Source organism: Coffea arabica, chromosome 5e (assembly GCF_036785885.1).
Source record: "Coffea arabica cultivar ET-39 chromosome 5e, Coffea Arabica ET-39 HiFi, whole genome shotgun sequence".
NCBI lineage: Eukaryota > Viridiplantae > Streptophyta > Magnoliopsida > Gentianales > Rubiaceae > Coffea > Coffea arabica.
Genome location: NC_092318.1, coordinates 28571178 through 28583497, shown reverse-complemented (window position 1 = coordinate 28583497; position 12320 = coordinate 28571178).

Sequence of the window (12320 nt, the reverse complement as noted above, 5' to 3'; positions counted from 1 at the left end):
TGCCGCCCCGTTGACCGCCGTGACAAAGAAGAATGACAAGTTCCACTGGGGAGAATCACAAGAACAAGCATTTCTCGCCCTCAAGGACACACTCACACATGCGCCTGTGTTAGCATTACCAAATTTTCACAAGACTTTTGAAATTGAATGTGATGCTTCTGGTGTAGGTATTGGAGCGGTCCTCATGCAAGACAAGGGGCCTTGTGCCTTCTTTAGTGAGAAACTGGGGGGAGCTGCATTAAACTACCCCACGTACGACAAGGAGTTGTACGCATTAGTGAGGGCTTTGGAGACTTGGCAACACTATCTTCGCCCTCGGGAGTTCGTGATACACACTGATCACGAGTCATTGAAGTACCTCAAGGGACAACCCAAGTTAAGCAAGCGACATGCCAAATGGGTAAGCTTCATTGACACCTTTTCGTATGTCATTAAGTATAAGACTGGCAAAACGAATGTAGTGGCTGATGCATTATCACGTAGACATTCGTTGCTTGCCCTTCTGGATGCCAAGTTACTAGGGTTCGCATTGGTTAAGGAACTCTACACAAATGATCATGACTTTGGTGATATCTATGTTGCTTGTGTTAAGAACCCGCATGGAAAATACTTCTTGCATGATGGATTTCTATTCCATGTAGATAAACTGTGTGTACCTAATTCTTCCATTCGTGATCTTTTGATTCGAGAGGCACATAGTGGTGGTCTCATGGGCCACTTTGGCATCACCAAGACTCTGGCCATGTTGCAAGAGCACTTTTACTGGCCTCATATGCGTAGAGATGTTGAACGCATGGTTGGTAGATGTGCTACTTGTCACAAGGCAAAGTCTAAGACAAATCCATATGGCTTGTATACCCCATTAGGATGTCATCAAAGTAAACAATGACAAACTTGCCAATAAAGTGTCTCAACACATGGTTCATTAGTCGCATGAAGGTGCTAGGGGCATTAGTTAAGCCAAAAGGCATGACTAGCCACTCATAGAGACCATGTTTGGTTTTGAAGGCTGTTTTCCACTCGTCGCCTTCTTTCATCCGAATTTGATGATAGCCGCTCCTTAAGTCTATTTTGGTGAAAATAATGGCACCATCGAGTTCATCAAGCATATCATCAAGTCTAGGAATGGGATGACGATATTTGACAGTGATAGCGTTCACAGCCCGACAGTCAGTGCACATGCGCCGAGTACCGTCCTTTTTGGGAACAAGTATCACAGGCACAGCGCAAGGACTTAGACTTTCCTTTACCCAACCCTTACCTAAGAGGCCATCAACTTGCCTTTGAAGCTCCTTGGTCTCCTCAGGGCCCATGCGGTAGGCAGGTTTGTTGGGCAATGGTGCTCCAGGAATGAGGTCGATTTGGTGTTCAATTCCCCGAATGGGTGGTAAGCCATCAGGGACCTCGTCAGGGAAAACATCCCCAAATTCTTGCAAAAGAGCAACTATGCTCGCAGGCAACGCCTTGTCGAGCTCAGCAACATCCAAGAGCACATGCTTGCAAATCATGAGAAGTATAGGCTGATTAGAGTTCACCACTTTTCTAACATCTTTAGCCTTAATAATCATGTTGTGCTTCCTAGTGGTAGGTGCGGTAGGTGATTTGTCATGTATACCCCTAGGTGTGCTCCCTTGACCCTTGGTTGATGGCTCACTCGTAGACGTGGAGCCTTTACCAGGGTCGACTGCCTTTAGTTTCCTCCTTTGACGGTCTTGTTCACACTCCCTTTGCAATAGTAGTTGGTCCTCATAAACTTGTGCAGGTGTGAGAGGTGTAAGGACCTTACGTTTGCCATCGTGCAAAAGGGTGTACTTATTTGCTCTTCCATCGAATGTGACGTGTTTGTCAAATTGCCAGGGCCTTCCCAAAATGATATGCGTAGCATGCATTGGTACTACGTTGCACACGATTTCATCAGTGTAAGTACCAATTGAAAAGGGAATGCGTACCTGTTTGAAGACTCGTACCTCACCATCCTCACTTAGCCATTGGAGGCGGTAAGGATTTGGATGCCTGGTAGTGGGGAGTCCTAGACTCTCAACCATGAGCAAACTGGCCACGTTCGTGCAACTCCCACCGTCGATGATGAGACTACACACCTTGTCGCCTATCTTACAGCGGGTGTAGAAAAGGTTTTCGCGTTGTAGCTGCTCGTCCTCCTTAACGCGGGCGGTTAGCACTCGCCGTGCCACCAAGCAACCTACTTCTCCTCGTGTAGGCGAGCAAGCCTCCCCAGCTGACTCCTCTTCTAGGCAGTCGTCTTCGACCAGTTCGGGCATCTCCTCACATTCGTCATCATCAGACACGATTTCGCCATTGTGAGTGATGAGCATGACCCGTTGGTTTGGGCACTGAGATTGAATATGTCCAAACCCTTGGCACTTGAAGCACTTGATGTCCCTACTCCTAGTCTTAGGAGTCTCATGCAGTGCCTTTGAAGTGGACCTGGATGCATCGGAAACCTTGTTAGGGGTAGAATAGGAATGGCGGTTAGAGGTGTTACCTTGGATTCGGTTAGAAGAGGTTGGTTGATACGTTCCTCGATCAACACGTTTCGAGACACGTAGCACGTTTGCCCAAGGATCTAGCGAGGATGTCCAACGCTTGGAATTGCGGGATCTAGAACCAAACGGACGACACGATTTGATTCAAGACGGTAGACGACACTCCGATGAAGGTGAATACTCCAGGGGAATAGGTCGGTAGAACAATCTAGGACAGGACGCAAGACTGCTCAAAACCCTTGCCAAAGCAAGTAAAGGGGTCGAATCTCTCTCTCAAGAAGAATCAAAAATATGCAAAACTTTATTGATAAAACGTCTACCCTAAAACCTTACAAAGCAAGCCTATTTATAGGCTAAAGTGACTGAAACCCTAAAGGGACTAGGAAAGGGAAAAGTCGGCCCATGGTCTTGGGACAAGATGGGCCGGCCCATGCTCTTACTTAAACACTAATCAATTGCTAAATAACTACTAAGGCCTAAGGCCCTATTCGGCCAACTCATTTGGAGGCCCACTTGACTCTTCATGGGCTTGGGTCATGGTGTAGATAACTCGATTAAAATCCTTCAAGCCTTCAATATCTCTATGGACTCCATGTTGGTTTTGGACAATTCGAACAAGGGCTTGGAGGGATTCTTTGAAGAGCTTGGCTCGTGCACGTGTGACTGGGCCCAATGGAACTCGGACTGGGTCATTACTTGGGCTAAGGTCCGTGCACACATCAGTCCCCTCCACTTGAGCAGGATTTGTCCTCAAATCTGGATGGAAATGAATGACATGAACAAGGGTTGGTATCATGAACAAGGGACTGATGTGTGCATGAACCAGGGCCCAGTCCAAGTCCCATTAGGCCCAGTCACACGTGCACGGGCCAAGCTATTCAAGGAATCCCTCCAAGCCCTTGTTCGAGTTGTCCACGATCAACATGGAGGCTATAGAGATATTGAAGGCTTGGAAAGGATCAATCAAGCAACTTGCACTTTGGTCCAAGCCCAGGAAGACTCCAGTGGGCCTCCTTACGAATCGGCCGGGTAGGGCCTTAGTCGTTGTTTCCATTTTGGTTGGACTAATTGTCCGTAGAAGGCTTGAGGCCGGCCCACCTTGATGACAAGGTAGCCGACCTCCCCTTTAGGTTTCTTTAGGGTTTTTTTAGTAGTTTCATTAAGCCTATAAATAGGCTAGCCTTGTAAGGTTAAAAACTAGTTTTTGATGAATTAAAATTATTAGTGCATTCGGTTTCTTTCATAAAGAATTCGTGCCTTTCAACTTGCTTGGCAAGGGTTATTGAGCAATCTCGCGTCCTGTCCTTGATTGTTCATCCGACCTATTCCCCTGGAGTATTCACCTTCATCGGAGTGTCGTCTACCACCTCCAATCAAATCGAGTTGTCCGTTTGAGTAAGGGTTCCGCAATCCAAGCGTTGGACATCCCCGCTAGATCCTTGGGCAAACGTGCTACGTGTCTCGACCGTGGATCGAGGAACGTATCAGTTGGTATCAGAGCTTTGGTGGAGGTATCTTCCGTTATATCCATAGTTGTGTCTTAGTTTTTCATTATTTCCGCTGCCTTGTTCTAACAAAAAAAAAAAAAATCTGTTCGTTAGCTTTGTTGCTTGTTGAGCCGTTTCCTTTCCTTTTGTTGTCTAGAAATTCTGGTAGTTGTTCTTAATGTTTGTCCGTTTGAGTCTTCAAGTCTGTCCGTTGCTGCCTTGTTAGTTTTCTTAAAAAAAAAAAAAGGGAACAAACAAAATCTGTTTGCATCGCTTGTCAAAAAAATTTTTGGCCGCTAGTTCTTTTGGTCGCGTAAATTCTGGTTAGTTGTGTGTTGTTGTTGCTAGTCCTAATCTGTCCAGATTTCATACCCTTGTGACAACCATTCTGTCCAGCAATTAGCCATAGCCGAATCTGCAAAAAAAAAAATAAAAATAAAAAATAAAAAAAGAGAAGACGGCTAGGGTTTGTCTAATTCCGCGGCTAGGGTTTCCATTGATTGCTGAATCTGTCCAAGCCTTGTTTGGGGCCATCCAAGTTGTTTTAATTAGTTTTCTAAACTGACTTGTGGATTAAACTTGTTGGAGTTGAGAATCTTGAAGGAAACTACAACCATCTAGGGTTTCTTGAGTTCTTGGAATTAAATCTTGAAGTTCTTGAAAGTTCTTGGTAACTCTTGGAGTTCTTGGCTGATTAGTTGTGGGACGTAGGGCTGACCAGAAATCTGGTGTGTGAACCTCTCTCCGTCCAGGCTTAGTTGCATTTGTTAAGTCACAAAAAAAAAAAAAATAAACAAACAGAAACGCAAAAGACAAGAGGGAAAGAAAAGAAACATTCGGCTAACACAAATCCAAGAAGGAAGCCGTGACCCTTTATTGCCAAATCTGTCTTGTTATTTCTTGTTTTCAGAAAAGAAACATTCGGCCAACACAAATCCAAGAAGGAAGCCGTGACCCTTTATTGCCAAATCTGTCTTGTTATTTCTTGTTTTCAAACCAGAAAATTACATCAAGCAAAGAAAAGAATTCAAAAGTTTTGACCAACCTCTTCTTGAAATTCTTGGTTACCTTGAGCCTTGATCACTTGAACAACCTTTGTTTGTGGTTCTTGACCATCTTGAACTTTAAACACTTGCACCTCTCTTCGAATAAAAAGTCTCTTGTATGATCTTGCATCCATACGTGGCTTTCTTGGTTGAGGAGTGAATTTCTTGGGAGATTCTTGAGTAACATCACTCGCATGTTCTTGGGAGTCCATTAGAGCCGAATTTCTGGAATCACAAGAGCTAATTTCTGGAGTCACAAAGAACCGAATCTGCCTTGAAGGAGAGAGAGCCGAACTTCTTGTTCTTGGAGTAGAGGGAGAGCCGAATTACTTGGGCTAAGGTCCGTGCACACATCAGTCCCCTCCACTTGAGCAGGATTTGTCCTCAAATCTGGATGGAAATGAATGACATGAACAAGGGTTGGTATCATGGCTCCAGTGGCTCCTCTTGTTTGTATCATTGGTGCTGCCGCATTTCCAACTTCGTGGGTCGCCCTTCGTGGTTGGTTGCCCCTCCATGAAGTGGTGTTAGAAGTTTGGAACGTACGTACTCCGCGTCTTAGTTTCTTCCCCCGCTCGGCCTTAATAGCGAGTTCTAGAAGGTCGTGCATGTCCAAGTAATGTTGGAGCTCCAAGGCTTCTTGAAGGTCAGGATTGAGACCTCTAAGAAACCGAGCCATCGTGGCCTCATTGTCTTCTTGAATGTTGGCCCTCATCATGGCCATCTCAATTTCTTTGTGGTAGTCCTCCACACTCATGTTTGGTTTTGAACGCCGTTTTCCACTCATCGCCGTCTTTCATCCTAATTTGATGATAGCCACACCTTAAATCGATTTGGGTGAAAATGACAGCACCATCGAGTTCATCAAGCATATCATCAAGTCTAGGAATGGGATGATGATATTTGACAGTGATAGCATTTACAGCCCTACAGTCAGTGCACATGCGCCAAGTACCATCCTTTTTGGGGAAAAGTATCATAGGCACAACACAAGGATTTAAACTCTGTTTTACCCAACCCTTACCTAAGAGGCCATCAACTTGCCTTTGAAGCTCTTTTGTCTCCTCAGGACCCATGCGGTAAACCGGTTTGTTGGGTAGGGGTGCTCCCGGAATCAGTCTATTTGATGCTCAATCCCTCGAATGGGTGGTAAACCATCAGGGACCTCATCAGGGAATGCATCCTCGAATTCCTGCAAAAGAGCAACCATGCTCGAAGGCAATGCCTTATTGAGCTCAGCAACATCTAAGAGCACATGCTTGCAAATCATGAGAAGTATAGGCTGATCAGAATTTATAACCTTTCTAACATCCTTAGCCTTAATGATCATGTTTTGCTTCCTAGTGGGTGGTTTAATGGGTGAATGATCATGCGTATCACCAGGTGTGCCCACTTGACCCTTGGTCGAATGCTCACTTGTAGAAGTGGAGCATTTGCCAGGATCGGCCGCCTTTTGTTTCCTCTTTTGGCGGTCTTGTTCACACTCTCTTTGTAACTTAAGTTGGTCCACATACACTTGGGCAGGTGTGAGTGGTGTGAGGACCAGGCATTTTCCATTGTGCAAGAGAGTGTATTTATTTGCTCGTTCATCAAACGTGACGGATTTGTCAAATTGCCAAGGTCTCCCTAGGATGACATGTGTCGCATGCATAGGCACAACATCACACACAACCTCATCTATTAATTGCCAATAGAGAAAGGAATACGTACCTGTTTGTAGACACGTACGTCACTGATACGTTCCTCGATCAACTTGTTTCGAGACACGTAGCACGTTTGCCCAAGGATCTAGTAAGGTTGTCCAACGCTTGGATTGCGGGACCTAGAATCAAACGGACGACACGATTTGATGTAGGTGGTAGACGACACTCCGATGAAGGTGAATACTCCAGGGGAATAGGTCGGATGAACAATCGAGGACAGGACGCAAGATTGCTCAATAACCCTTGCCAAAGCAAGTTAAAGTGCTCGAACTCTCTTCTTGGAAGAAGGAACGAATTAAACCAATTTTATTGATAAAATGACTACCCTAAAACCTTACAAAGCAAGCCTATTTATAGGCCAAAGTGACTAAGAAAACCTAAGGAAACAATGGCAAAGAGTTCGGTCATCTTGGTGTCCAAGATGGGCCGGCCCAATGAGCTATGAAGACAAATTAATCCAATCTATCAAATACTAAGGCTAAGGCCCTATAGGGCCGGTCCTCTTGAAGGCCCATTTGAGTCCTCGTGGGCTTGGATCATGGTGCAAATGGCTTGATTGTCTCTCTCTAAGCCCTCAATATCTTTGTGAACTCCATGTTGGTCTTGGACGACTCGAACCAGGACTTGGAGTGATTCTTTGAAGAGCTTGGCCCGTGCACGTGTGACTGGGCCCGATGGAACTCGGACTGGGTCATTGCGTGGGCCGAGACTCGTGCACACATCAGTCCCCTCCTCTTGAGAAGGATTTGCCCTCAAATCTGGATCCTCCTCGTCAAGAAATGGGCTTAGGTCCGCGACGTTGAAGGTTGCACTAACATTGTACTCCCCAGGTAGCTCCAACTTGTATGCGTTGTCATTGACTCGTTGGAGTACCCGAAATGGTCCATCACCTCTTGGGGACAATTTGCTTTGGCGTTGCTTGGGAAATCGCTCTTTCCTCAAGTGTAGCCAAACCCAATCTCCAGGCTCAAAAATCATCTTGCGACGGTGCTTGTTGGCTTGCTGGGTGTATTGCTGCGTACGCTTCTCAATGTTTGCTCGCACGGCCTCATGTAACCTGCGCACAGAATCAGCTTTCTTTTTCCTATCTAAGCTTGTGTGCTCAGAGGAAGGTAAGGGCACCAAATCAAGGGGGGTGACGGGGTTGAAGCCATAAACAATCTCAAATGGGGAGTATTCTGTGGCACTATGCACAGTTCGATTGTAGGCGAATTCAACATGAGGGAGGCACTCATCCCAAGTCTTAAGATTCTTTTTAATCAAGGCCCGAAGTAGAGTGCCAAGTGTGCGATTGACAACTTCAGTTTGTCCATCGCTTTGTGGATGACTAGTGGTGGAGAATAATAACCTAGTGCCCAGTTTGGACCACAAAGTCTTCCAAAAGTAACTCAAGAATTTCACATCTCTATCACTGACAATAGTTTTAGGCAGGCCATGCAGACGGACAATTTCTTTGAAGAACAGATTAGCAATATGAGATGCATCGTCAGTTTTGTGGCAAGGAATAAAATGAGCCATCTTAGAGAATCTATCAACCACAACAAAGGTGGAGTCATTACCCCTTGTTGATCTAGGCAATCCTAATACAAAGTCCATAGACAAATCAACCCAAGGATGGTGAGGGATAGGTAATGGGGTATACAAGCCATATGGATTTGTCTTAGACTTTGCCTTGTGACAAGTAGCACATCTACCAACCATGCGTTCAACATCTCTATGCATATGAGGCCAGTAAAAGTGCTCTTGCAACATGGCCAGAGTCTTGGTGATGCCAAAGTGGCCCATGAGACCACCACTATGTGCCTCTCGAATCAAAAGATCACGAATGGAAGAATTAGGTACACACAGTTTATCTACATGGAATAGAAATCCATCATGCAAGAAGTATTTTCCATGCGGGTTCTTAACACAAGCAACATAGATATCACCAAAGTCATGATCATTTGTGTAGAGTTCCTTAACCAATGCGAACCCTAGTAACTTGGCATCCAGAAGGGCAAGCAACGAATGTCTACGTGATAATGCATCAGCCACTACATTCGTTTTGCCAGTCTTATACTTAATGACATACGAAAAGGTGTCAATGAAGCTTACCCATTTGGCATGTCGCTTGCTTAACTTGGGTTGTCCCTTGAGGTACTTCAATGACTCGTGATCAGTGTGTATCACGAACTCCCGAGGGCGAAGATAGTGTTGCCAAGTCTCCAAAGCCCTCACTAATGCGTACAACTCCTTGTCGTACGTGGGGTAGTTTAATGCAGCTCCCCCCAGTTTCTCACTAAAGAAGCCACAAGGCCTCTTGTCTTGCATGAGGACCTCTCCAATACCTACACCAGAAGCATCACATTCAATTTCAAAAGTCTTGTGAAAATTTGGTAATGCTAACACAGGCGCATGTGTGAGTGTGTCCTTGAGGGCGAGAAATGCTTGTTCTTGTGATTCTCCCCAGTGGAACTTGTCATTCTTCTTTGTCACGGCGGTCAACGGGGCGGCAATTGTGCTAAAATCTTTGACAAAGCGCCGGTAAAAGCCCGCCAATCCAAGAAAGCTGCGCACGTCAGGGACGGACGTGGGAGTTGGCCATTGGTCGATGGCCTCAATCTTGGATTTGTCCACCTTGATGCCCTGCGAACTTACCACATACCCTAAAAACACAAGCTCGTTAGTACAAAAGGTGCACTTCTTGAGGTTGGCGTAAAGACGCGCCTGTCGAAGTGTCTCAAGAACTATTCTCACATGCTCTAGGTGCTCATGCTCACTACGACTATAGATCAGGATGTCATCAAAGTAAACAATGACAAACTTGCCAATAAAGTGTCTCAACACATGGTTCATTAGTCGCATGAAGGTGCTAGGGGCATTAGTTAAGCCAAAAGGCATGACTAGCCACTCATAGAGACCATGTTTGGTTTTGAAGGCTGTTTTCCACTCGTCGCCTTCTTTCATCCGAATTTGATGATAGCCGCTCCTTAAGTCTATTTTGGTGAAAATAATGGCACCATCGAGTTCATCAAGCATATCATCAAGTCTAAGAATGGGATGACGATATTTGACAGTGATAGCGTTCACAGCCCGACAGTCAGTGCACATGCGCCGATACCGTCCTTTTTGGGAACAAGTATCACAGGCATAGCGCAAGGACTTAGACTTTCCTTTACCCAGCCCTTACCTAAGAGGCCATCAACTTGCCTTTGAAGCTCCTTGGTCTCCTCAGGGCCCATGCGGTAGGCAGGTTTGTTGGGCAATGGTGCTCCAGGAATGAGGTCGATTTGGTGTTCAATTCCCCGAATGGGTGGTAAGCCATCAGGGACCTCGTCAGGGAAAACATCCCCAAATTCTTGCAAAAGAGCAACTATGCTCGCAGGCAACGCCTTGTCGAGCTCAGCAACATCCAAGAGCACATGCTTGCAAATCATGAGAAGTATAGGCTGATTAGAGTTCACCACTTTTCTAACATCTTTAGCCTTAATAATCATGTTGTGCTTCCTAGTGGTAGGTGCGGTAGGTGATTTGTCATGTATACCCCTAGGTGTGCTCCCTTGACCCTTGGTTGATGGCTCACTCGTAGACGTGGAGCCTTTACCAGGGTCGACTGCCTTTAGTTTCCTCCTTTGACGGTCTTGTTCACACTCCCTTTGCAATAGTAGTTGGTCCTCATAAACTTGTGCAGGTGTGAGAGGTGTAAGGACCTTACGTTTGCCATCGTGCAAAAGGGTGTACTTATTTGCTCTTCCATCGAATGTGACGTGTTTGTCAAATTGCCAGGGCCTTCCCAAAATGATATGCGTAGCATGTATTGGTACTACGTTGCACACGATTTCATCAGTGTAAGTACCAATTGAAAAGGGAATGCGTACCTGTTTGAAGACTCGTACCTCACCATCCTCACTTAGCCATTGGAGGCGGTAAGGATTTGGATGCCTGGTAGTGGGGAGTCCTAGACTCTCAACCATGAGCAAACTGGCCACGTTCGTGCAACTCCCACCGTCGATGATGAGACTACACACCTTGTCGCCTATCTTACAGCGGGTGTAGAAAAGGTTTTCGCGTTGTAGCTGCTCGTCCTCCTTAACGCGGGCGGTTAGCACTCGCCGTGCCACCAAGCAACCTACTTCTCCTCGTGTAGGCGAGCAAGCCTCCCCAGCTGACTCCTCTTCTAGGCAGTCGTCTTCGACCAGTTCGGGCATCTCCTCACATTCGTCATCATCAGACACGATTTCGCCATTGTGAGTGATGAGCATGACCCGTTGGTTTGGGCACTGAGATTGAATATGTCCAAACCCTTGGCACTTGAAGCACTTGATGTCCCTACTCCTAGTCTTAGGAGTCTCATGCGGTGCCTTTGAAGTGGACCTGGATGCATCGGAAACCTTGTTAGGGGTAGAATAGGAATGGCGGTTAGAGGTGTTACCTTGGATTCGGTTAGAAGAGGTTGGTGCTGCCGCATTTCCAACTTCGTGGGTCGCCCTTCGTGGTTGGTTGCCCCTCCATGAAGTGGTGTTAGAAGTTTGGAACGTACGTACTCCGCGTCTTAGTTTCTTCCCCCGCTCGGCCTTAATAGCGAGTTCTAGAAGGCCGTGCATGTCCAAGTAATGTTGGAGCTCCAAGGCTTCTTGAAGGTCAGGATTGAGACCTCTAAGAAACCGAGCCATCGTGGCCTCATTGTCTTCTTGAATGTTGGCCCTCATCATGGCCATCTCAATTTCTTTGTGGTAGTCCTCCAAACTCATGTTTGGTTTTGAACGCCGTTTTCCACTCATCGCCTTCTTTCATCCTAATTTGATGATAGCCACTCCTTAAATCAATTTTGGTGAAAATGATAGCACCATCGATGATACGTTCCTCGATCAACACGTTTCGAGACACGTAGCACGTTTGCCCAAAGATCTAGCGAGGATGTCCAACGCTTGGAATTGCGGGATCTAGAACCAAACGGACGACATGATTTGATTCAAGACGGTAGACGACACTCCGATGAAGGTGAATACTCCAGGGGAATAGGTCGGTAGAACAATCTAGGACAGGATGCAAGACTACTCAAAACCCTTGTCAAAGCAAGTAAAGGGGTCGAATCTCTCTCTAAAGAAGAATCGAAAATATGCAAAACTTTATTGATAAAACGTCTACCTAAAACCTTACAAAGCAAGCCTATTTATAGGCTAAAGTGACTGAAAAACCCTAAGGAAACAATGGCAAGAGTTCGGCCATCTTGGTGTCCAAGATGGGCCGGCCCAATGAGCTATGATGACAAATTAATCCAATCTAACAAGTACTAAGGCTAAGGCCTTATAGGGCCGATCCTCTTGAAGGCCCACTTGAGTCTTCGTGGGCTTGGATCATGGTTTAAATAGCTTGATTGTCTCTCTCTAAGCCCTCAATATCTTTGTGAACTCCATGTTGGTCTTGGACGACTCGAACCAGGGCTTGGAGTGATTCTTTGAAGAGCTTGGCCCGTGCACGTGTGACTGGGCCCAATGGAACTCGGACTGGGTCGTTGCGTGGGCCGAGACTCGTGCACACATCAGTCCCCTCCTCTTGAGAAGGATTTGCCCTCAAATCTGGATCCTTCTCGTTAAGAAA